This window comes from Vespa crabro, chromosome 2 (genome assembly GCF_910589235.1).
Source record: "Vespa crabro chromosome 2, iyVesCrab1.2, whole genome shotgun sequence".
NCBI lineage: Eukaryota > Metazoa > Arthropoda > Insecta > Hymenoptera > Vespidae > Vespa > Vespa crabro.
Window position 1 is genome coordinate 17,694,065 of NC_060956.1, and position 22,248 is coordinate 17,716,312.

Genomic DNA, 22,248 nt, shown 5'->3' on the forward strand with positions numbered 1-22,248 from the left:
TCTCTCTCTCTGTGCGGTGATAACAAATCGACGCATCCAGAAGTTGGCGCGTTCCTTGCATTAGCGTGAAAGCACGATATTTCACGTTCTGTCTTTGACCTTTTCAGTATCGTGAGTAAGAACTTTTGTCTTTTTTTGTTATATCTATCGATACACAAGAATGGAAAGAAAAAAAAAACAGATCGATTAGAAACAATTAGAAATCGTAACATTGAAAATTTATCCCTTTTAAAATTATGATATATTTAAAAGTAGAAATATATAATAAGAAATTTGAAAAAAGTATCGTCGTACGATAACAGAAATGATCAATATGAATTTGATATAATCGAATATGTCAAAACGGTCGTAATTGAATTCGAAGCTTTTATCTTCCCTTTGATGTAACAATTAATTTGCCATCACGATTATAAAAGCAGCTCCATTATTCGCTCGTCGGTAGAGCGACAATGACAAAGTTCAACGTAATGACATTGTCAAGGAAACTTCCCTCAAATTTTTGTGCGTGTTTCGGATAATTCGAATCGTGTGACTTCGGAGCGTACCTTTAACGCAAGCATCCACGAATATAATTAATGAGCAAAATGCATTTTAGTTTCGAATTTTAGTATAGTACATAATTACCGCTACTTCTGATCTTGATACTATGTAACATAGTAACACGAGAAGAAAGTTTTATATATATATATATTATTTTATATATCGTTAGTATATTTTCCTATATATCCATGACAATAGAATTTTATTACTCTAAAAAAGTTTTATTTATTAATGTTCTACTTTATTTTTTTATATGTATATATTTTTTTTAATTTACGTTGTAAGGAAACTTCGTAGAGACCGTGTATTACACCTTTTAAAAAAGTTATATTTTGCAATATATTTTGTGACGCTTGCATATAAGACGATATACAATAAATTAATAAACTTTAAGAATTTTTTAAGAAGTCTACTTCGAGGAAAAATGCTATGAAATATTAGGAGAGAAAGGAACGGTATAATAAATGAGTTTGGCTGATGCTGTAAAGCTCAAATGGAGATTCGATGTTCCCGGGTAAAATAAATTGCATTGGGAATACGCTCATTCTTTTTCATTTACAATTACAGCCATACGTTTCAACCGTTGTTTCCTCGAAACGTCTACTTCGGAAGATCGTTAATTCGTTGAAAACAACACAGTTACTTTATATATATATATATATAAAGTATATATATATATATAGTTTTCACATCGTTTATCATTTTGAGATAGTTTAGAATGAATTTTTGTTTTGTTTTTATTTTTGACCATGCATTAAAATTTTTTAATACCTCCATGCGAAACGCGACCCAGATTCATAGAAACAATTCGACGGAAGCTTTCATTGTTTCGATTGTTCAGTGCAGAAAGTCGTGGTCGTTAGAAGCAAGATCCCTTGATACTTGGCCGAGTTGAAGCTTCAGTTTTTAAAAAATTAAAATGTTACTATTCTTTAATATATTTAATAAGGTAATATGAACGTCTTCAAATACTGACTTTAGATATTATCGTCGTCTATATAACTTAATAGAAAGCATATCTCATTGAAGAGACATTTAGTTTACTGACGTTTCAAGTAATTTAACGAAATTTCTTGAGTTTCGTTTGACATCAATATCATCTTCTATTCTCGAGAAACTATAATATTAGTTACGGTAGATAGATAATTATTTCCTTCCTGAATTGCCAACAAAGTACAAGTCATCATATTAATAAATATATCATTTATGAATTTCGTGGATGTTTCAAATTTCGATGGACGACGTAAACTTCTCCCTTTGTCTTGCATTGACGTCAATGCGAATTAAGTTTCTTAAGTGATGCGTTAGAACTAAGTTTATGGTATATTCAATTACAAAATATCTATGGTGATTGAATGATTTTAGACAGTAATCAAGTTTGCTACATCTTTTGTAAAATATCAACTAAGTTTCCTTTGTAGATGCATCGGAGAAAATCGAATATTGAAATTGATCAAGCAATTAGCATATCTATTCATTTCTATGTGAATGGACATAGAAACAAAAGTAATCGTCGAACTTTCGTGTCTTTTTATTTTTTTTTTTTCTTTTTCTCCTTTATTTTTTCGATCGTTACAACTTTCCTAGTTTGACGAGAGCGTCAAGGGAATTAACGATGTCCTTCGAAGGAGAGCCACTTCCTTTTAATTTTAACTTTGGTCTTCCTCGCTAAATCATTCTCACCCAGATACTCTTTACAAAATCGTTGGCAGCTCGTTGGTAACAGCGTGAATGAGGCTTGCCAGTGCAAATTAACTCTTCTTCTCTCGAAGGCCTCTTAGAATGGAAAAGATGATGTTGAAGTGTTGATAGTCGTTCTTACGGCCTGTTGTTTCATTTAATTTCTTAAATCTGATTATCGTGAGCGTAATTTAATAGCATGCAGAAACTCATTGAAGACACGATCACGCGTCACTGTCACTTTTCTTTTTCCGCTTCTCTTGGGATTTGTTAGAAAAGGGAAATAGAAGAAAAGTTAGAAAAGTCGTAAGGTCGGCAAGAGCTCGAATAGATTTATTTCATGATCCCGATAAAAATGTGTAGAAAAAAAGTTCTTGGAATCGAAGTACTTTGACGTTTATGTATGTACATATTTTCTTTTTAAATTTATTTATATGAGACATCAAGTATGTCACATATCATATGTATTGAGACGATAAACATCAGAGATTAGATCGGCGGAAGTATTTGTTTAAATACATATATAGATAGGTTTTATTTATTTAAATCAACATTGCTTTATCGTTACAATTTAATGTGCCTTTAGTTCGCCAAGAGCGATGAAATGAAGCATTTCGAAATTCTTATTACAAAAGTCGTTACGTAGTTGAAGTAAGTAATATATTTCTTATAATTTACAACCTCCGAATCGAATCCAACGTAGACAACGCAAGCGTCGTAAGTACGAACGATATAATAAATATCGATCGGGGATGGGAGAGGAGAACTCGTAGCTTCGAACCCCTTTACCATCCGTTCCTCCAGATTTATTATTACACGATATACTAACGTGTGGGTTCGGAACTTATCGCGACGTATCGACATGTCGACAAATTTATTGCCAATGTAATATCTCCGTTTAGATGCGATTTGAATATTACACTTCGAGGAATGATATTTAAATGATCGAACGTATAATAATTTAACGTATGTAAATAAATTTGACGTGTATGTTATTTGGTAAAAATGGACGATAGGAGGAATATTCCTTTGCGTAAAATATTATTGATTTAATTTCGTACGATCACGTTACTTTCTTCCTAGGAAATTAAAATCGATTCCTAGTGATTTTTGTGAATTTACGATCTCATGGTAGAAGAATGAAAGAATTGAAGAAATGTCTGGTTCCTTCGATCTTTTTTCATGAAACGAGAAAAACCTTCGATGAATCGTAGTAATAGCTTTGTACGCTGAACGAAAGTGTCGAGAGTACATCAGCAGGGAAGCAGTCTTATATCCGGCTAGCTTTTTCTACCGGTAATAGGAAGCTATCGAGTCTTCAATCTTTCAAGATCGTATCTTATCCATTATCTCTTTTTAGTAGTCACCGAACGATTTTCCACAGCGAGAGAATCAAATCAGACAGATATCTATATAAATGAAAGGAATTCTTCTCTGTAGTAAATAAATTAGATCGTAATGAGAACGAGCATCTCGTTGGATTTTTCAAATATTTGGCGATGAAAGCGATGCAAGATGGATTTAAATAGAAATGAATCCGGACTAAATCTCTTCACGTCTTCTACGAATCCGATCGATAATCCTCTTCTCGCTTGTAGGTTACGCGAAAGGAAAAAATGAAAAGAAAAAATAAAGAAAAAAAAATAAAAAAAAAAAAAAAAATAAAAAAAATAAAAAAATGTTGATCGTCGTTGAAGGACGTTCGGATTTGTTGTAATATATTCGTCGTCATACTGGGAAGAACTTTTTTCTAAAAATGATTTTATATCGATTTGATAAAAAAATAGAAAAAGAGAGATGAGAGAGGAACAGTAAAATAGATGGAAAATTATTATAATTGATCGTGTTTCTTCTCAAAGAACAAATAATTTTCAATTGCTTTGTCTTTCCTTTCTCAACGATTCTTCCGGTTCTGGGCAATGTATATCAATGAAGTCTGTTGATTGCTTCTTTCTCACATTCGCATAGAGATAATAACATTCGCGTGTCTAGATTTGTTGCATTTAGATACCGATCGAACGTTTCTACCGATCGTTTTGTAATTTCACGTTATTATTTGTCTTTTTTTCTCCCTCGCTTTCATGATAATCGTATCACGAATGATTTCCTCGTTAATAAATATCCGTTAATAAAACGAACAATAATTCTGCTTTCATTTGATGTGTACATACCTTATCGATTATACGTCGAGAAACTAAATATAACTTCGTCGAACGAAAATTCAGGTTCCGAGCGGTGACTCTTTGACAGGAAAATTGAATTTTTTTTTCTCTCTTTTCTTTTTCTTTTTTTTTTTTTTTTTTTGATACTTTAATTTCTTCTTCTCGTTTGAACTCGAAAAAAAAAATTAGAAGAATTTTAGAGATTGCCGTTTTTATTTTTTTTCCAGCTTTCACGGAAAGAAGAAATTTGTAATGGAAGCAAAATCGTTTCCATTAAAGTGGATGCTGTCGTAAGTGTTGTAAGTGAAATACCATTTTAAATCGACGAAGCAAAAGTACCGCGTAAGTCTTTAGAAAATTTCTGTTGCTAACATTGCCGGGAAGATCCGGAAAGGTTTCTCAACTAAAAGGATTCTTCTATATATGATTCATTTTTCAGTTGATCAAACAAAAAATAATCCTGAAGTGATGCTCATTTTACGAGCAGTATGAAGAGAAAGAAAGAGAAAGAAAGAGAGAGAGAGAGAGAGAGAGAGAGAGAGAGAGAACGAGAGAGAGAGAGAGAGAGAGAGAGAGAACGAGAGAGAGAGAGAAAGAACGAGAGAGAACGAGAGAGAGAGAGAAAGAACGAGAGCGACAGCGAGAGAGACAGAAATAGAGATAAAGAGAGAATAAATATAGTATACTATAGTAGTAGTCCTTGGTCAGTGCAAATAAGAACATGACCTACTAATCTTCATGGACGTATATAATAGCAATATCCTTATTGCTCCTAAAATTACGTATTATATTTTAAGAATTTAAATTGCATATAACATTTCATAAATTTATTATTACGTAAATTAATTTACGTAAAGAAAATCAATTTTTTTTTTTTTTTTTAATATTTGATATTACTTAACAAATGTTGAGATTTTAATAAACTATAAATAGTATCGATGATTGGGACGGATACTAATATCATTATGAAACGTACGTACATTTATACGATATATATGTTAGTACTCGAAACGTGACTAAATGAAAATTTTAGAAAGGAGCATAATTTGAAATTGGAACGCGTGCCCGAACGTGTAAACTTTTTCTTACGACAAACGAAGCGTCTTTCAGATTGGATGTAACTGTCAAATTTTCTTTCGTATATGAGAATCTAGAGAGTCGTTATACGTCGAGATTAAATTCAGTTTGAGAAACTTGTTTAATTTATCGGACGAAGGATGGATAAAAAAAATGTCGATTTTCGAGTATACAGCTTACGCTCCTTGGGGTATATAAAACCATGAAGGGACATCTAGCAAAAGCAATAAGCGAGAAATTCAGCGCTGTTCCTGGAAAACTTTCTTCCTGATTTAATCAGCAGAGCCGTATCTATTTTCTACTTGGAGAGATGAGAGGGAAAGAAAGCTTCTCCTCTTATGTCTTACTCCGACAGTTTTTGACTGATCCCACGGGACTTTGGCGATCTTTATATTTGATGGGATAAAGCGAGAAAAAAAAAAGAAAACGTAACCTTTGACGATACATCCTATATCACTTTCTCTTTACTTTCATCTACGTTGAATATTCTCTTTGTAATATGGAAACCGCCATGAGTTTGAGACGCTTAACTCTTTAAACCCTTTGCATAGGGCGTTCTATCGCGTTATTCTCCCTTCGATATTCCTTAGGTTCTCAGCTCTCTTTGAATTTGCCAAAGTTTATATGGAACGTTTTAGACGAGTTAACGCTACTTCATTAAAGTATATCTAAGTTTACGCGATTTGAGATATATCTACACATATTCGAGTGAAAGTTTAATGATACAAATATGTATGCCTTTACGAAGATATTTTTAGATCCGAATGTTATTAATCTCTTGTTATTATATTTATTAATGAACGTATGAAACGTGTTGTCTGAATTAATAAAAGTGTGAATTTTGAAAGACAAAAATTTACTGTTTATATTCGTAACAAAGAATTAGTTTTCTCACGTCGTTCAAGATATTTATCGATGATGTCTTCGATCGAGTATTCGACGATACGTACAAACACAAGCGACAGCTTCGTTTATGACAAGGGTTAGCGTTTTCTGAATGTGACATACAATTGACATGCAAGGGGTGCCCTTTCCTTTATGAAAATGGGATGTCCCGATCGTTACGATGGCGCGTGGGTTGGGATCCGAGTCACCCCCAATTGGCTTTATACAGAATTCGTATTTGTGTTGTACGCCTCAATAGCGTGCAAGTTTTGTCATAGACACGAGCTTTTGCAATAGCTCTACTATTTCCGAGTTTAAATATTATCTTAAATAGCATCGTTCATAATGGCATTTAAAATGCACTTACAATCCTTTTGCTTTTCTCGACATATGAAATTTTCTTCTCATAGTTTTCTTTAAATCCCAAAGATGTTTTAGAAACTACGTGCTTTCTAGGAAATTGTCAAGTCTCTTTACTCGTTCTAAACACGATCTCAGAGAGGAACATCGTCGGGGTATTTCTATTATAAACTTTACAATTATCTTCCTTTGAACTTTAACGCAGAAGAGAAAGGAGCAGAAAAGATAGAATCTCTTAACGAGGCCTTTTTATGTTGAGTACTTGTAAAATATACTCACGAAAATATATTATTACGACCTTCCAGTTATTTTAATTATTATGAGCGTAATTCAAAGAGATTGGTAAATGATAACAGTAATATGAATAAATGAAGGCTCGTTAGATTTATTAGAGAAAAACTTAAACTACGGTATTATCCGCTTTTAATTATTTACCTTATATGTTTTTTTTTTATCTCATCGCGTACGCAAAATCGATAATTAGTTAAAAATATTTACAAAGCTTTAAGGAAAACCATAATTCTTTTATCATTCATATATTCTCATTATTGTTCGAGCTGTAGATATAAAAAGAAAATGAGATGAACTATAGCGGGGTATCTTGTGTCCTTTGATAAACAACGTATGTAGTTTATTTTTATTTTCTTTTTTTTTTTTTTTTTTTTTTTTTTTTTTTTTTTGGAAGAAGAAATCGATTTTTTATAAACACCACTCCAAAGGAGACCCTACAATTGACCAACAAAAATTCGTGCCAATCTTCACGAACGATTTTATCATTCTTTCTATATATTTAATATACACGAAAAGTTTCCAAATATCTAAACGTTATAACGTTAACTGATATGTCCAATGCGATACGACAAACGAACGTTTAAATTAATAATAACGTATTCGTTTTATTATGGAAATTATAGAGATTTTCTCGTATTATTTTATATTATCTAAATAATATGATCGATATGTTAAATTCGTCATTTTCTCTCTCGCTATCATTTATTCCAATAGATTTATTTCATTTCTTAATAAAATTTCAAATATTTCTTTTCTCCACATATAACGTATTAAATTACATTATAATATTTTATTTCTTCTATTTTGTATATCTAATTATTTCGCTTTATGACACTTCCCTCTCTGTCTGATATTACTCCAGCTACATCCCTTTTATCGTAAAATTAATTCAACGAGACTGGATATTCTGTATAGTAATATGATATGCGCATATGCGTAACAACTATGCAACGAGATATCAAAGCTTTAAATATGTTCGCGAACGGGATGTTACAATGGTCGCTCATATACCTAAGAGAGGCTTTATGGTATGTCATTAATTTATGATACAATTTAGTTAAGTATCGAGAAATTGATTTATACGATATTCATTAAATATTTGCTCTTCTCTATCCAGCTTTAAACCTTTAAATTATTCTGTCTAATTTTTTGTAAATATATTTTCTCATTCTCTCTCTCTCTCTCTCTCTACCTCTACCTCTCATTTTCTCTGCAATAAAAAATTTAATGCATTATGCAATATATTTGTTTTAAATTTATTTTGAAGTATGGCAATCAGCTTTCATTTACAAAACTCGCACAGCTCATGGTGAATATTAAACTCTTCTGTGAACGACACACAGACAGTATAATAATAACCCTTTTTGTCATGAAAATGAGAAGCGAGGCAGAATAGAAGCAAAAAGGGAGGATGGAAGATAGGGCGAGAGAAAAAAAAATAAAGGAAGAGAAAGAGAAAGAGAGAGAGAGAGAGAGAGAGAGAGGGAGAGAGAGAGAGAGAGAGAGAAATTACGTTGGTCGATGATACGAATGAGTCAAACTTCGCTCGTGCATAAAAGAATCATAAAGCGACATAATCTTTTCACTTTATTTATTTTTCCATCTTTTCTTTGATACTTTGAATTTCTCATCTTCAAAGATGAACCAAATTGTTGGTGATGCATGTTCGAAGCTCAAAACTCTGTGACGAAGTTTGATTCGGTCTAACTCACCGAGTTCGACTTTCAGTAGTTCCAAGTTATCCTAACTGCGAGAACGCGGAATGTCGAATCAACCCTTTTGGAGTTTAAGTTTCCTTGCTAGCTTACCGATGATTTCAAGAGAAAGGTTTATTATTCAACTAGTTCTTTGTCATCGTAGCATTGTAATATTCGCTGGGCTTGGATTTATACTTTTCTTTTATGTGTGTGTGTGTGTGTGTGTGTGTATGAGTGTGCAAAGAACTGCTAGTGCTTAAATTTTTGTTGTTTCTTTTTTATGAGATTCCGCATCTCTTGCTTGTCGCTCGTTCAAACTAACTTTTCCTAAAAGCGGATGGAACGACATTTTATACGAAATTTCCTTGCTGTTTTTGACCAGCTTTTTTATTACACAAAAAGGAATACTTCTTTATCTCGTCGTTATTTAAGGACAGAAGAAGGAAGTTTGAATTTGCTAAACTTTAAAATCGCGTAAAAATCAACGATGTAACCGATGATATAACCGACGATATAACCGACGATATAACCGACGATATAACCGACGATATAACCGACGATATAATCGACGATGTAAACGACAATGTAACCAACGATGTAACTAACGATGTAACCAACTACGTAACCAACGATGTAACCAACGATTTATCCTCTCTCATACTTGTATCGATCTAGTCTGTTCAATTTGCTGAAACGTTTCGTTTTATTTATGAAATTATAAGTAAAGAAAAATTGTCATTGCACATTCACTTCGCGTATTTGTTTATATGACTTTTACTCGATACTTTTATATTTCGATCGTTCATCGTTATCACTTCTTTAACCATCCAATTTTGTACTCGATGCTTCGAGATCATTTGTCTTTCTTTTTTTTTTTTTTTTTTTTTTATATAGATATTTTTAAGGTCTTTTAAATGTCTTCTAGAAATAAGAATAATGCAATAAATATGAAAAATGAGGAAGAAGTAATTGAATAAATTGGTTCTTTTTTTTTTTTTTTCTTTTTTTTTTGTTATGTCACAACGAAGATTCGTTTTGGTAGGAACGTTTTAATTCAACGATTTTAGTCGACAGGTAATTATCTCGACATCGATCGCGATTATCTTCTGTCGTAGATACTGAAGTGGATCAAACGAGAATACGCTCGTTCTTATTTTTAAGTAGAAAATTTGATATCTACTGGCTTCACCTTGTTGCTGCATCACGTTTTAATCGAATAAAATTAACGGGGAGAAGGTTGATTGGCTTGCGCTTTAACTATGCCAGACCTACTACTAATTGGAAATCGAAGCAGATTCTTGAGTTGAAATCGGTGATTAATTAAAATTTAATGAGAAATTTTCCTTCCATTGTTGGTTTGTTATTTCTATCATGTTTATCAGCATTCTTTTTAATAAAGTAATAAAGTATAGTCGAATACGTAATATAACATTAATGTTAGTTCAAAATTATATTTTCATGACATTTTCACGAATACGTGAAAAAAACGACGATGCAATAAAAAAAAAAAAAGGAAAAAGAAAAAAAGCAAGAAAAGAGATTCTCTATTTTTTTCTGATAAAAATATAAATAAGGTACCTATGTTAAAGAAAATATCTCGCAAAAAATGATTTCGGTATTATTTTGACGACGAGATAATTAATGACCTTCTCTTGAACAAAAATGTGTAAAGTGGAAGCCTGAATATGTCATTACATATATGTAGAAAGTTCGTAATGCCCTTTTCTATATTAAATATATCAGACAGAATGTCGAGTTATTTTTGAAATGCAGAGATACTCGGTTAAAAGAACGAAAATTCGATAAAATCTAAAGAACAGACGACGATATATTTATCTTAAAATTTATCGAAAAAGATTCGTTAGAGGTATAGCATTTAAAGAATCTCTTAAGTATGTATGTTTCTCCATTTATTCTGAGACGTGATGGCGTTAAAGAACTTTATTGACTCTTTAGCAAGTAACAACACTTTCGTAGTTTGTATTCTTTTTCTTCGAGAAAACGTTTTCACGTTAATCTTTTCCTTCCGTAGAGAAAACTTTGATAGGAGACAAACATTCTACTATCCTGGATACCCACCGTAAATGTATATTTAGATTTTTTGAAGTGGAAAAATTTCAGTAGGTAGATAAATCGTAGTAAAATGTTATTATTTATTGTAGCAAAAATGTTATTACGAAAATTTATAGTACGTCGGATTTTTGATTTGAGGTAGATATATATCTCTAGGTAAGATTCGTTTGAGCTTAATCGTTGACCGTAAAATTTGTTTTCTATTTAAAATTCTTATTCGGTTTATATAACTCGACGTATAGTTTCATTATATAGGACAAACTACGTTATTTATATCACCGTGTATAAAGAGAGCTTAGGACTTATCGTCATTGAATGATATATATTTTCGATAAACGTATACACTAAGATCTATATATTTGAAAAGTTCCTCTTGCGTTTTCAGTTTTCTTTTTATAAAAAAATCATCCGGCAAAAAGGTTTCGATATACCACGGACCTTCTCTACTTTTCCGTGTCCCGCTGTGGAACGCTATTGATCTTTTCTCGTACACGTTGTACACCACGTGTGAGTACCCTTTATACTTTACCCTCTCCTTCCAAAGTAGGTGACATAGCATTATGAAAGAACATTTTTGTTTCAGTCATTTTTCTTTTTATTTTTTTATTTTTTTATTTTTCTATTTCTTTTTTTTTTTTTTTTTACTCATCCTTTATCTCATTTAACGCGAATTGCGACTCCTTTTTAAGCCCGCATTTTAGTACTTTGAGAAAAGGCTTTTTGCGGTGCCGCTAACGTAATCCTCCTATTTCATTCACGTTAAAGCAAAATGTATTACATCTTAAAACGATTAACCAGCGATTTAATTAGTTCTCCCGGATAGATGTTAATCCAATAAACAGTCCTTCGTACATTATGTACATACACATATATACACACACATATGTATATACCTATGTAAGAAGTATTTCGAAAATGTTTATTTACAATAGAAACAGACGACATTGCTAAGAAGAGATAAACACTTGGAGATATTTTCGTGATAAGGAATGTGTAGACAAAGATAACGATTTACTCTTAACATTGAAATATCACGTGATGGAAAATTATATCCAGGCGAATTTCATTTCGTTCGGATAGAAAAATATTATATTTTTTATGGCAAAACGATGATACTGTCATATGTAGAATATACATATATATCGAAAGGCGCAGTTCCCCCCACATTAAGGTTATTTATATTATTATCAACATGGTCATCGCCGTTGCTTCGGCCTTCTTTGTATTTTTATCGTTACGCTTATACCATCGATATCACTTTTTTTTTTTTCCTCCGTCGGATTTCTTCCCGGAGATTTATGGCTAGGATTAGAAGATAACTACGGACCGATATCAAATTGAAAGTGTATCCGAAACAACGCGTAAAGAATGGTTCTTTCGTATAGATACATCAGGGAGTCTGAAACGAATGTTTAAAATAATGACTGTTCGAATTAATTTAAAAGTTAATATTCTCGTCTTATAAAACCGTTTTTTGTCCTGAAAACATTCTTTCGTATATAAGTAAGTACCTCTTAGATATGTAATCTTCAGTTGTATATTCTTTTTTTTTCTTTTCCTCATTTTTTTTTTTTTAGTATTATCATCCTTTCGTAGCATCTTCACTCAAAACTGAGAGTATAAAGTCGCTTCTATCTCGAGTCGTTTAATCAATCCGACCGTAGCATATTCTCTCTCTCTCTCTCTCTCTCTCTCTCTTTCTCTCTCTGTCTGTCTGTCTCTCTCTCTCTCTCTTTCCCTCTCTCTATTTCTCCCACAAAGAGACAAGCGAAGGTACTCATATGGTGGATTACTTTCAACGACGTCCTAGACGTCCCAGATGAAACTTTCGACTCACCTAGGAATTAGATTTACCAACTGGAAGGAAATTTTCCTTCGTGTACATGACTTATTTCAATTTAACTTTTACTTAATCCCTTGTGAAGATAGTATAGTTATTATTTTTAAGGATTCATTCAGAACGACTATAGAAATGATATAAAGGAAAATTTTATGTCTACAATTTCATTGCTCACACTGGACTTGTAACTCGCGCTTTTTATTGTGTTAAGAGACCAAGTCTACGCGTGCGAGATCCCTCAGAGAGATTCTTTCTTGCCCGCTCGTCTTGCTATTTTCTCTTTTCTTTTCTCAGGAAATTACTTTCTCTTTCGTGATTAACGATCCCTTAGGTTGGTAGGGACTTGTAATACGGTTAAATCGTAGGGGAATTCAAAATACGATTTCTCCTTCTTTTATTACATTTACAGATATAGAGAGGAATTAAGATTTTTAATGATAGTCTAACTGTAAATTATCGATTTTCTTTTTTCTCTTTTTTCTTTTTTCTTTTTCTCTTTTTTCTTTTTTTTCTTGTTCTTGTTTATCTTTCTTTCTTTCTTTTTTTTTTTTTTTTTTTTTTTTTTTTACTTCGGAGTGAATAGAAAGGCGACAATGTAAAATTATTTCGTTAACTTTGAAACCGCTCGAACCCTTCGGCGCTTTTAGACAGTAAAACTACGACAGTGAATTTTCCAGCGGTCGAGAGATCGACAAATTTATAGGCAACGTGCACGACCCCGTTTCTTTCCTAGAAAAGTTTCAAACGGCTTTCGAAATGACTCAACTTCCGAAAGTTCTCCTTTTTTGTTGTTCGTAACTCGTTTGACATTTTTTTAATATACCTGTATCACTACAGAATAGAAAGTAAACGTTATTGTAGCCCTCGTTCGTTGAATTTCAGAAACTTTGATTTTAGTGTCACAAGTTTTGAAGCTCGTTTTGTTTTCTCAACGTGTCGTGACTTACGCATTTATTTAAAAAAAAAAAAGAATAGATCGTGCAAACGCAAATGCTTTGATTTTTCATCTTGAAAATTTCTCCCTCGATACGACAATGTGATACGTTTTTGAAATTGCCAAAGAACACGATACCTTCGTTGGTGATTTACCAATTGAAATACGTCGGATAAGAAGCAAACGAAATATTTCGTTGTCCTTGTCACGAGTCAAAGGCCTTAAAACAAAATCAATACGTCGAAGACTTTGCTCGGTTTATCGAGTGTTCGTTTGAATTAAATAGACAACCTTTCAAATCTTTTTCTCTTTAATCTGTCTACTTAAAAAAAAAAAAAAAAGTAGTTTTCTTCTTTCTCTCTCTCCTTCTCTCTCTCTCTCTCTCTTTCGTTAAATCTTTTTCGATTGCATTCGCTTTTGCCATACTAAAAATGTATAAGAGATTAAAAAAGACATGTTGGGAATTATTGATATATTTTAATTTTATCGAAAGTATTTTTCTCTATGACGGATGTTAGATCATAAACTGCTTGAATTTGTTTATAACTGGTCAGTGGTATATACCGATAAAAAGCACGTTACGTAAATAATCTCGGATCATTTTGAAATCCAACATGGTTTGTCTCTTCTACTTTAATATCTTTCAAATGAGTTTTCCACGATAACTTTGAATTGTTATGAGCATTTGGATTTAAACGTACAACTAAAGAATATATATGTATATTCGTAAAATTAAAGAATATATATATATATATATATATATATATATATATATTCATATATATATAATTTTAGAGATTGTAATTTATGAAATTAATAATGCTCATAAGGAACAACAAATCGAATCAAATTTGCCGGTGGTGGAAGCAGCGACCTAGATTTTTCTAACTCCGTATAATTTAATTCGTATCAATTATTTTTTAACCTCTCGTCGTTATATTTTCGTCCATGTGAAAGTACCATAAATTTCTTCGTTCGACTTAAAGATGAACGATGAGAGCAATAACTATCATGTATCGACGAAAACCGTAATATCTTGGCGGCGAGTCAATGGATCGTTCGAGATGTCAAGATTTTATGAGGGTATATGCTGAGAACGACGTTCGTGATCGAGAATGACTCGATGAAGAAAACGTGACGCATCGACTAGGGAATGTCCGACGGACATGTACATATGTATGTATGTAGCTCGGAATGTCATCATTTTCTTGGCATAAGGCGAAGCGATATTACGTTCCATACTACGTTTTCAGGACTTCCAGTAGACGTGAAAAGTCAAGGGGGATGAACATTTGGAACAGAATTATAAATTTTTCAGCCGACACGCGACAAATACGAAATACGTTTTTGCCCTATATATATGTGTGTGTGTGTGTGTGTTTTTTCATTATAAAAACTTACTATAGTTAACTATAGATATATCTTTTTTTTCAAATTATACGCGATGCGGTACATTACGTTACGTTCATTGAAAGAAGGTTAACGAGTGCAGGAAATGCATTCAGTGATCGCTGATCCGTATTATTCTAATGACCCATTCATAGACCTATAGTAACTGCAAATAAGAAAGGATTACCGTCTGATGTAATGAATGGTATGAGGCTTACAGGAAAATAAAAAATGAGAAATGAATAGAAAGAATTTCGACCTATTTAGAATAGCATCGGATCTCTTTTTTGTGTCGGAGTTCAACCTTACACGAACTTTCAATTCGAATCTGCGGCACGTATTTTCCTATTAAATTAAAATAATATCCCGGAGCATCCGCGTCATTAAATCCGCTTACTCTATGCGCTTACACCTTCGATATTAATGCATTGTTCGTTTTATTATTGACTGTGATCACTAAAAATAAATGTTTATTCACCCATTCTATTCATCTATCATTCCTTCTCTTTTTCGTACTTTCTCGAATCAGTTGGTATTATGGATCGGCGTTACTTGTTATTCCCCGTACGTTTCGCAGTTTCACCCTCGGTGTTACTACTCATGTGGTTTTGTACGCGACTCATAGCGAAAGAGAGCAAATAGGTCTATCCAATCATCCATCTATCTTCCTTAACTCGTTTATCTCTCAGATTATTCGCACGAGTAAGATCGAAAAGGGATCGTATCTGTCGCATTTTCATGCGTACGTGCGCGCGTTTGTGTATATGTAACTGAGTGAGTGAGTTAACAAGAAAGAGGATGAGAAAGTATGTGTGTGTGTGTGTGTGTGAGAGAGAGAGAGAAATATCTGGCAGATTACTACAGAGTTGCAGGTATGTTTGGTTGGCAGGTCACTCGCTCGACCGCTAAAAAGATGGAGCGACTAATTCCTACGACTTGGGTAAGACAGAGACGAGGAGAGAAAGAATAGGAGAGGGACAGAGAGAGAGAGATAAAGATAGAGAGAAAGATAGAGGCAAAGAGCAGGTGGGGTGTCTATTCGCGGTGACCGCGCAAGAGACACAAGAAGGTTGCAGAGAGTAAAATCCCTCGGTTGTGGTATCGACCCCTAGCCACGTGTTGCTCCCTACTACCTACCCTCGTCTTCACCTCCACTCCTATTCCTTTCACCTCTCCTACTTCTCTTACCGACCGCGTATATGTATAACTCTCAGAGAGAACCGCCCTCATCCTCGACCTGACTGATCATAAACTGCGAGTTCCACTTTCCGCCTCGAGGCAAAACTGAAAAACTCGAGAAACGGATGCCCGGTGAACGAAAACCCAGACGAGAGAAATAGCGGAGAAAGAGAGAAAGAAAGAAAGAAAGAAAGAAAGAAAGAAAGAAAGAAAAAAGACATTGAAAACTTGACCCGCAATTTCTTTTGCGGGTTACCACCGATGCTAGTACTATTGCTTGTTTCCTTCAACAGCCACACTCTTTCTTGTTGTTTCTGTAGAAAAAAGAAGTGGAACATTGAAAATGCTTTCAAATGCGTAGGTAGCACTAGTTTTCTTTGTTTACTTCTCTCAAAGATACTTTTTTCTTTCTTCTTTTCTTTTCTTTTTTTTTTTTTTTTATGTTAAAAGATTAGATTTATTAAAAGTTCAGTTTCATCGAAGTTTCAATTATTTTTGCAATGGAAGAAACGTCAGATCTCGTAGATATTCTCAATAATTTTAAATATTCGACAGAGTTGACAAAAAGATTGAAATTATTTTTTTTTTTTTTTTTTTTTTATAAAATAATCGAACCGTGATGTAGATCGTATAAAGTAAAAATCATATGAACATTAAAAAGAGAGAGAAGAGGTTAGAGATGTAGAGATGCAAGGTGCATCGATGATTGCATCGTGGCTCTCGTCCCTTTGTACGAAATGATCTTTCATCCGCGATGAACTCGTATCCAGTCTTCTGATCTTGGCTGATGCAGCACAATTCTGCTTTCTCGATACAACCCCATCCGTTTGACCTCGTAGAATTCATTGATCCAACATACACATATCGCGAGCGAGCATACGAATATGTATGAACGGCAGGCCCATCCTTTTGGCTACGTAAATACATAAGTGTATTCATTCAACCGCGATACCCCAGTAACACTTGATGCTTCGTTTCGTTGCTTACTTCAATTTTTTTTCTTTCTTCTTCTTTTTCTCTTTTCTTCTCTCTTTTTCTTTTTGGAAGAATTTATTTGCTGCCCTACCTTTCCCAAGAGAAGCTTTTTTTATTATTCAAAATGCAGCGGATTCTCGATATCGGCGAGGCAATAACTCAACAAATATTTGGCTCGCACTCGTAACACATTCTATTCGGGTTTAATACTCATACATAGGAGATTGGTGGTATTTCTTCTGTATTCAGAAAGAACCGAGATATAGTTATTTGATGAAGTTTCATCATCGATCGGGCACCGTGAGAACATCTTTCTCTACTACGAGAGATTGTATTTTTACCAGAATATTTTTCTTTGTTATCCGATTCTTGCCATTTTGCTTTTCAACTTGGTGGCAATACAATTTTCTTTTTCCCTTAGCTCGTTCGTATTTCGTGTCGAATATAAAGGAGAAATGCTCGTTCGGATGTTGATATTCTAAGAAATAGCGTAGATTGCTTCGAAGCAGGTTGGATAGGATAAGATTTTGTAGAAAGGACGAAATACAAAGCGGATGCAGGTTATATACTGGCCGTTATCGTTCTATTTACGAACGAAATACTATTTACGCACGAGTGGATATTTCTACTTGGTTGCTGATATTGGTCCCTTCCCCAAAAACGTGAATCGAAATTCTTTTTCTCCTGTATATGTATATATATTATATATATATATATATATATATATATATATATATATACACATATATATATATACATACAGGAGAACGAAAAGCAAAAAAAGAATTAAAGTTACAATGTTTTCATGTTCTTACGTCAAAAAAGATTAACGAATTATCGTTATCTTGCTATTTTGGCTATATCTTCGTATCTCTTGGTATAGTCAAAAGCAACGAAGAATAAATATAAACGTCGATCGACATATTTCAGATAAGACAACAAAAGCAATGTGTTCATCGCGTCCTCGTCTACTTCTAGGAAGGTCGTTTATTCGTGCGTTATATTCGAAAGTCCCTTGTTCCTCCTTCGCATCGACATCGATCGATGGGACAAGCAAGTCCTTTCTAACATAAGCGTTAATTATTTCAAATGTGTGCGGTATTAAATTCTACCATGGCTTCAATACAACCGGTTAACTCTATGTATATACATACATATGTACATGGAAGTACATATATATATATATATATATATATATATATATATATATATTTGCGATCGATGACTAACTTGCTCTTGAGTTTCCAAACATCAAAATTAATTCAGGAGTTTGAATTTTCGAATAGCATTGGTTGCGGAATAAAATGTGTGATTTGAATTACGATTTGTTGATTTCCCGATGAAAAGCCGATTAAATCTTTCACAGGATGAACTCTATTAATGTGAACTTTTCAGATCAGATCTGGGAAGCTTCTCGTTAAGGTTCAAATTAAAGCACGACGCTGTCATTCTCGAGAACGTGCTCACCGAGAAGATCGAGTACCGCGGCCCGATCGTGCCCGCCTTTCCTGAAACGTTTCGCCGCTATCGATCATCAGAGTAAATGCAGACACGCACGCAGAAGGCGATCTGTGACCTTTTTCGCTCGTACTATACTACGTATACTTACATTTATATAAGGGCTGGTATTCTTTGGCCAACGAACGATTTTATCCTCACGTCGCGTCTCTCTTTGTAAAAAAAAAAAAAAAAAAAAAAAAAAGCAAAAAAAAACAAAAAAGAAAATAAGAAAAAAAAAAGAGAGAAAAAAATTGTCCTGTAAAAACCGTTTCACATAAAGACGATACTTTTTGCGCGAGTAGTTTGTCGTTCAACAATTTTCGAACGTCGTGTCTACAATGAACGGAGAAACATCGAATTTTTCTGGAATTTTTTTTGAAACTTTTTCTCTCCGTTATTTCTGTGCGTTTGTTTATATACCAATAGAAAGTTTATTTTATTTCGACAAAAATTTACTCCGCAAAAAGATTAACAAGAGTATTTCATTCTGTTCGAACCTACCGTCGCTTGAATGGCTATTTACTTAACTACTTCATTTATTTGTTCGAATCATCTGGTCAATCAAAACGTTGGTCCTGTAAAAACAAATATTTTCGTAAAGTTTAATATTTTTATTGTTTTCATTTTAAACATTTTTTTTTTCCTTAATAGAAACACGAATTTCGATACCTAATTGTATGTGATATCTTATCACGATTTTTCAAATGCAAGATTTTGAAAATATTTCATAATTTTTCGAAAAATCAAAATATGTACATGTATACAGCGTGGGACTAACGTATTCATATAATATAGAAATATGGAAATACGTTTCTAATTTCATCCTATTTAGTACTTAACTTTACTTTTATAATATCATGTTGTATTTGGTTTTTGTTGATTAAATCTCTTTTCGATAAATTCAATCGCGCTGAATTGATGCCACTAAATACAATCAAAACCGATAACAATTCTCAATAGACGCGGATCTCGGGGAACAAATTTTCTGGTGGTATTTATTGTCAATTTACTGGTACGATGACAATCGGTTTAGATTTGAAATGAAAGCTTGATATATAAGCATTTCGATGTGTGCGATTCTTCCTTTCGAATCCATTTTCAACAAAATGAGAACGAACATACATATGTCATTTATATAAACGAATCGTCTCTCTCTCTCTCTCTCTTTTTTTTCTTTTTCGTTCTTTTTTTCACCATTGTTCTTTCGAAGTATTTAATTTTTCAAAAGGAAAATTAAAAAAGAAAGGAAAAATAAAAACAAAAAAAAAACAAAAAAAGAAAGTAAAAGATAGAAATTTCAAATGATATAAAAAATGATAGAAATTTCAAGACTCTCGAAGTGTTATCGAAAAAGATTGGAAAAAGTTTGCGATTTTTGACGAAGCAAAGTCGTGTAACGCATACCGATAAAGCCGGATGTCTTTCATTGTAAAGTATAATTCTGTTCTCTTCATATATTAACATAATTCCGATGTTTACTTGAGAATTTTCTTTAAGTTTTCGAATAAGAATTATCTGATCAAAGAGAATCTATTAAACTTTTCGATAATAGAATTCGAATGCATTTTATAAATCGTTCAACACTCGTATATATTTTATACAGCTGTCACGATATTATCCAAAACGTCAAATTATATTTTCTTTATATTGATAGTAATATATTGTTAGAATCTATAAAATATTATATCGTTACTATCTGCCTAGTATAGTAATTTTTTTTTTTCTTTGTTTCATGATAAAGCTACTGTGTCACATGTTCAGTGATACGTTACGTTTTTTGTTGTTCGGTCATGCGTTTTCCTGTGAACGATTCAACGATAGGAAAATAAATATTTCGTTTCAATGGAAAAAGCCTTGCGGGATACATACATACAATAGACTCGAACTCAGACGAATGAACATCGTTTCTTTCCGATAGAAAATTAGTTTGTGAATTTGCGACGTATGGTAAAGTTATATTTTTTTGCCTCATGCTTTACGTTGACAGAGAGACAAATGTTCGGTTCCATTTCTACGATAGGAGACGTAATACACATCATTATTCACTTAGAACGAGCATATATCATTAAATCATGCAAGGTATTATCAGAAAAAGAATGAAAGAAAGAATTATTTATGAAAAAAAAAAATGAAGAATGATCTTGAAGAAGAAGATGAAGAAGCGAAATTCTTCTTCTTCTTCTTCTTTTTCTTTCGTATATATCTACATGCAACTAATCAATTTTAAGTATACTTATATAAGATACGGCCACATTTTGATTGACCTAAAAGCCTATGAATATTTTCCTTTTCAGCGGAAACGTACATTATTTATGTATTCATCTTCCTCGTAGCGAAAGAATCACCGCAGACTTCTACGAAAAAAAGAAAAAAGAAAATACGATCGCAGAGATATTAAACGATTTTGGAATTGGAAATTGTCTTATTTATAGCGGTAAAACATTTTTACTGTTTTACTTGGTAATAACTGATAAGAAGATTCTTTTTTCTTTGACGTTTTTATGTCACTCTATTTTAACGCATAACTGATGATTTAATACGATCAATAGGGAAAATTCAGTGAAAGAAAACAGGATTTTTACTTGACATTTTTTTCCGGAACAGGAAACTTGAAAATTCTTGTTATCTGACTTTATTTAATATTAGTTTTATTTATTTCGTCAGTATTTTTATTAAGAAAGTATTTTATAAAATAAAAATGGCCAGTATATATATATCGGTTTGTGTCATGGTTGCTTAAAAAATAACATAATAATTTTGCCTATCGAAATTTCTAAGAAGGCATTCGCCCCTTTCCATCAGCTCGAAAAGAATTTTCTGTCATTCTTAGTGAAATATTTCATTGCTATACGAACAATGGTAGATTTCTTATGTAAGTACAATGCCAAATGATCTTTCCCAAAGTGGTGGTGTTAGAAATAAGGGGTGAGAGAAAGAAAGAGAGAAAGAGGGAATTGTTTAAGTTCGTTACCCAGAGCAACCCTCGGTTTCACATTCCAGGATTTTCTCCTTTCATTTCATTCCTCTCGCATCTTTCGAGCATTGTCTGTTTCCCTTCTTCGATTACACTTTCTTTTTTTGCTTAAAATCCACTTCTATTATGGATAATGGGAGAATCGAATCGTTACGCGATTTGCTGTTTCAGCGAATGTTTTTTTTCCCCGAATCTACATAGTTATCCTCGAGACAATCGAGAATCTTGAAAAAAGGAATATGGGAATGAAAGAGAGAGAGAGAGAGAGAGAGAGAGAAATGGGTGGGGGGAGAGGTAAGAAAAGAGATCAAGAGAAGTGGTGGTAGAGAAAGCATTGGATCGTTTAACTCGAAGAACTTCCTTTGGAAAAGTGTGTCATGAAAATGTGCCAAGAGAGAAAGAGAATGAGAGAATAAGAAAGAGAGAAAAAGAGAGAGATAGAAAATCGGTAATATTGGATGTTCTATTAATATCGTATCGTTAAGTAATGGTTATGAAATTCCGAGATCTTGTGTCTAATTAAAATAGTCGAAAGATACTATAAATAAGTTCGTGATATTGAAGTTAGAAGAGATTATAAAAATCCTTTCATAAGCTTAAATCCTTTCATAGAATTAATGAAGAATTGTGGACAATAATACAATGAGAAATTAATTAAAGTTTGATTTTGGAACGTTGGATTTTGAAAATTC

General features: G+C 32.9%; 1 protein-coding gene across 4 annotated transcripts in view; it reads left to right on the forward strand.

The window, feature by feature from the left end:
- LOC124421868 (protein qui-1) overlaps window positions 1–22,248 on the forward strand; it is a 51,511-nt gene that overhangs the window by 17,744 nt on the left and 11,519 nt on the right. The window contains exon 1 of one of the 4 annotated variants that reach the window (XM_046957545.1): window positions 4,661–4,681. The exons of the other annotated variants lie outside the window; for them this stretch is intronic. The gene's annotated coding sequence lies outside the window, so the exon portion shown is untranslated. Of the gene's footprint in view, window positions 1–4,660; window positions 4,682–22,248 lie in introns of those variants that run through there. 4 annotated transcript variants of the gene reach the window in all.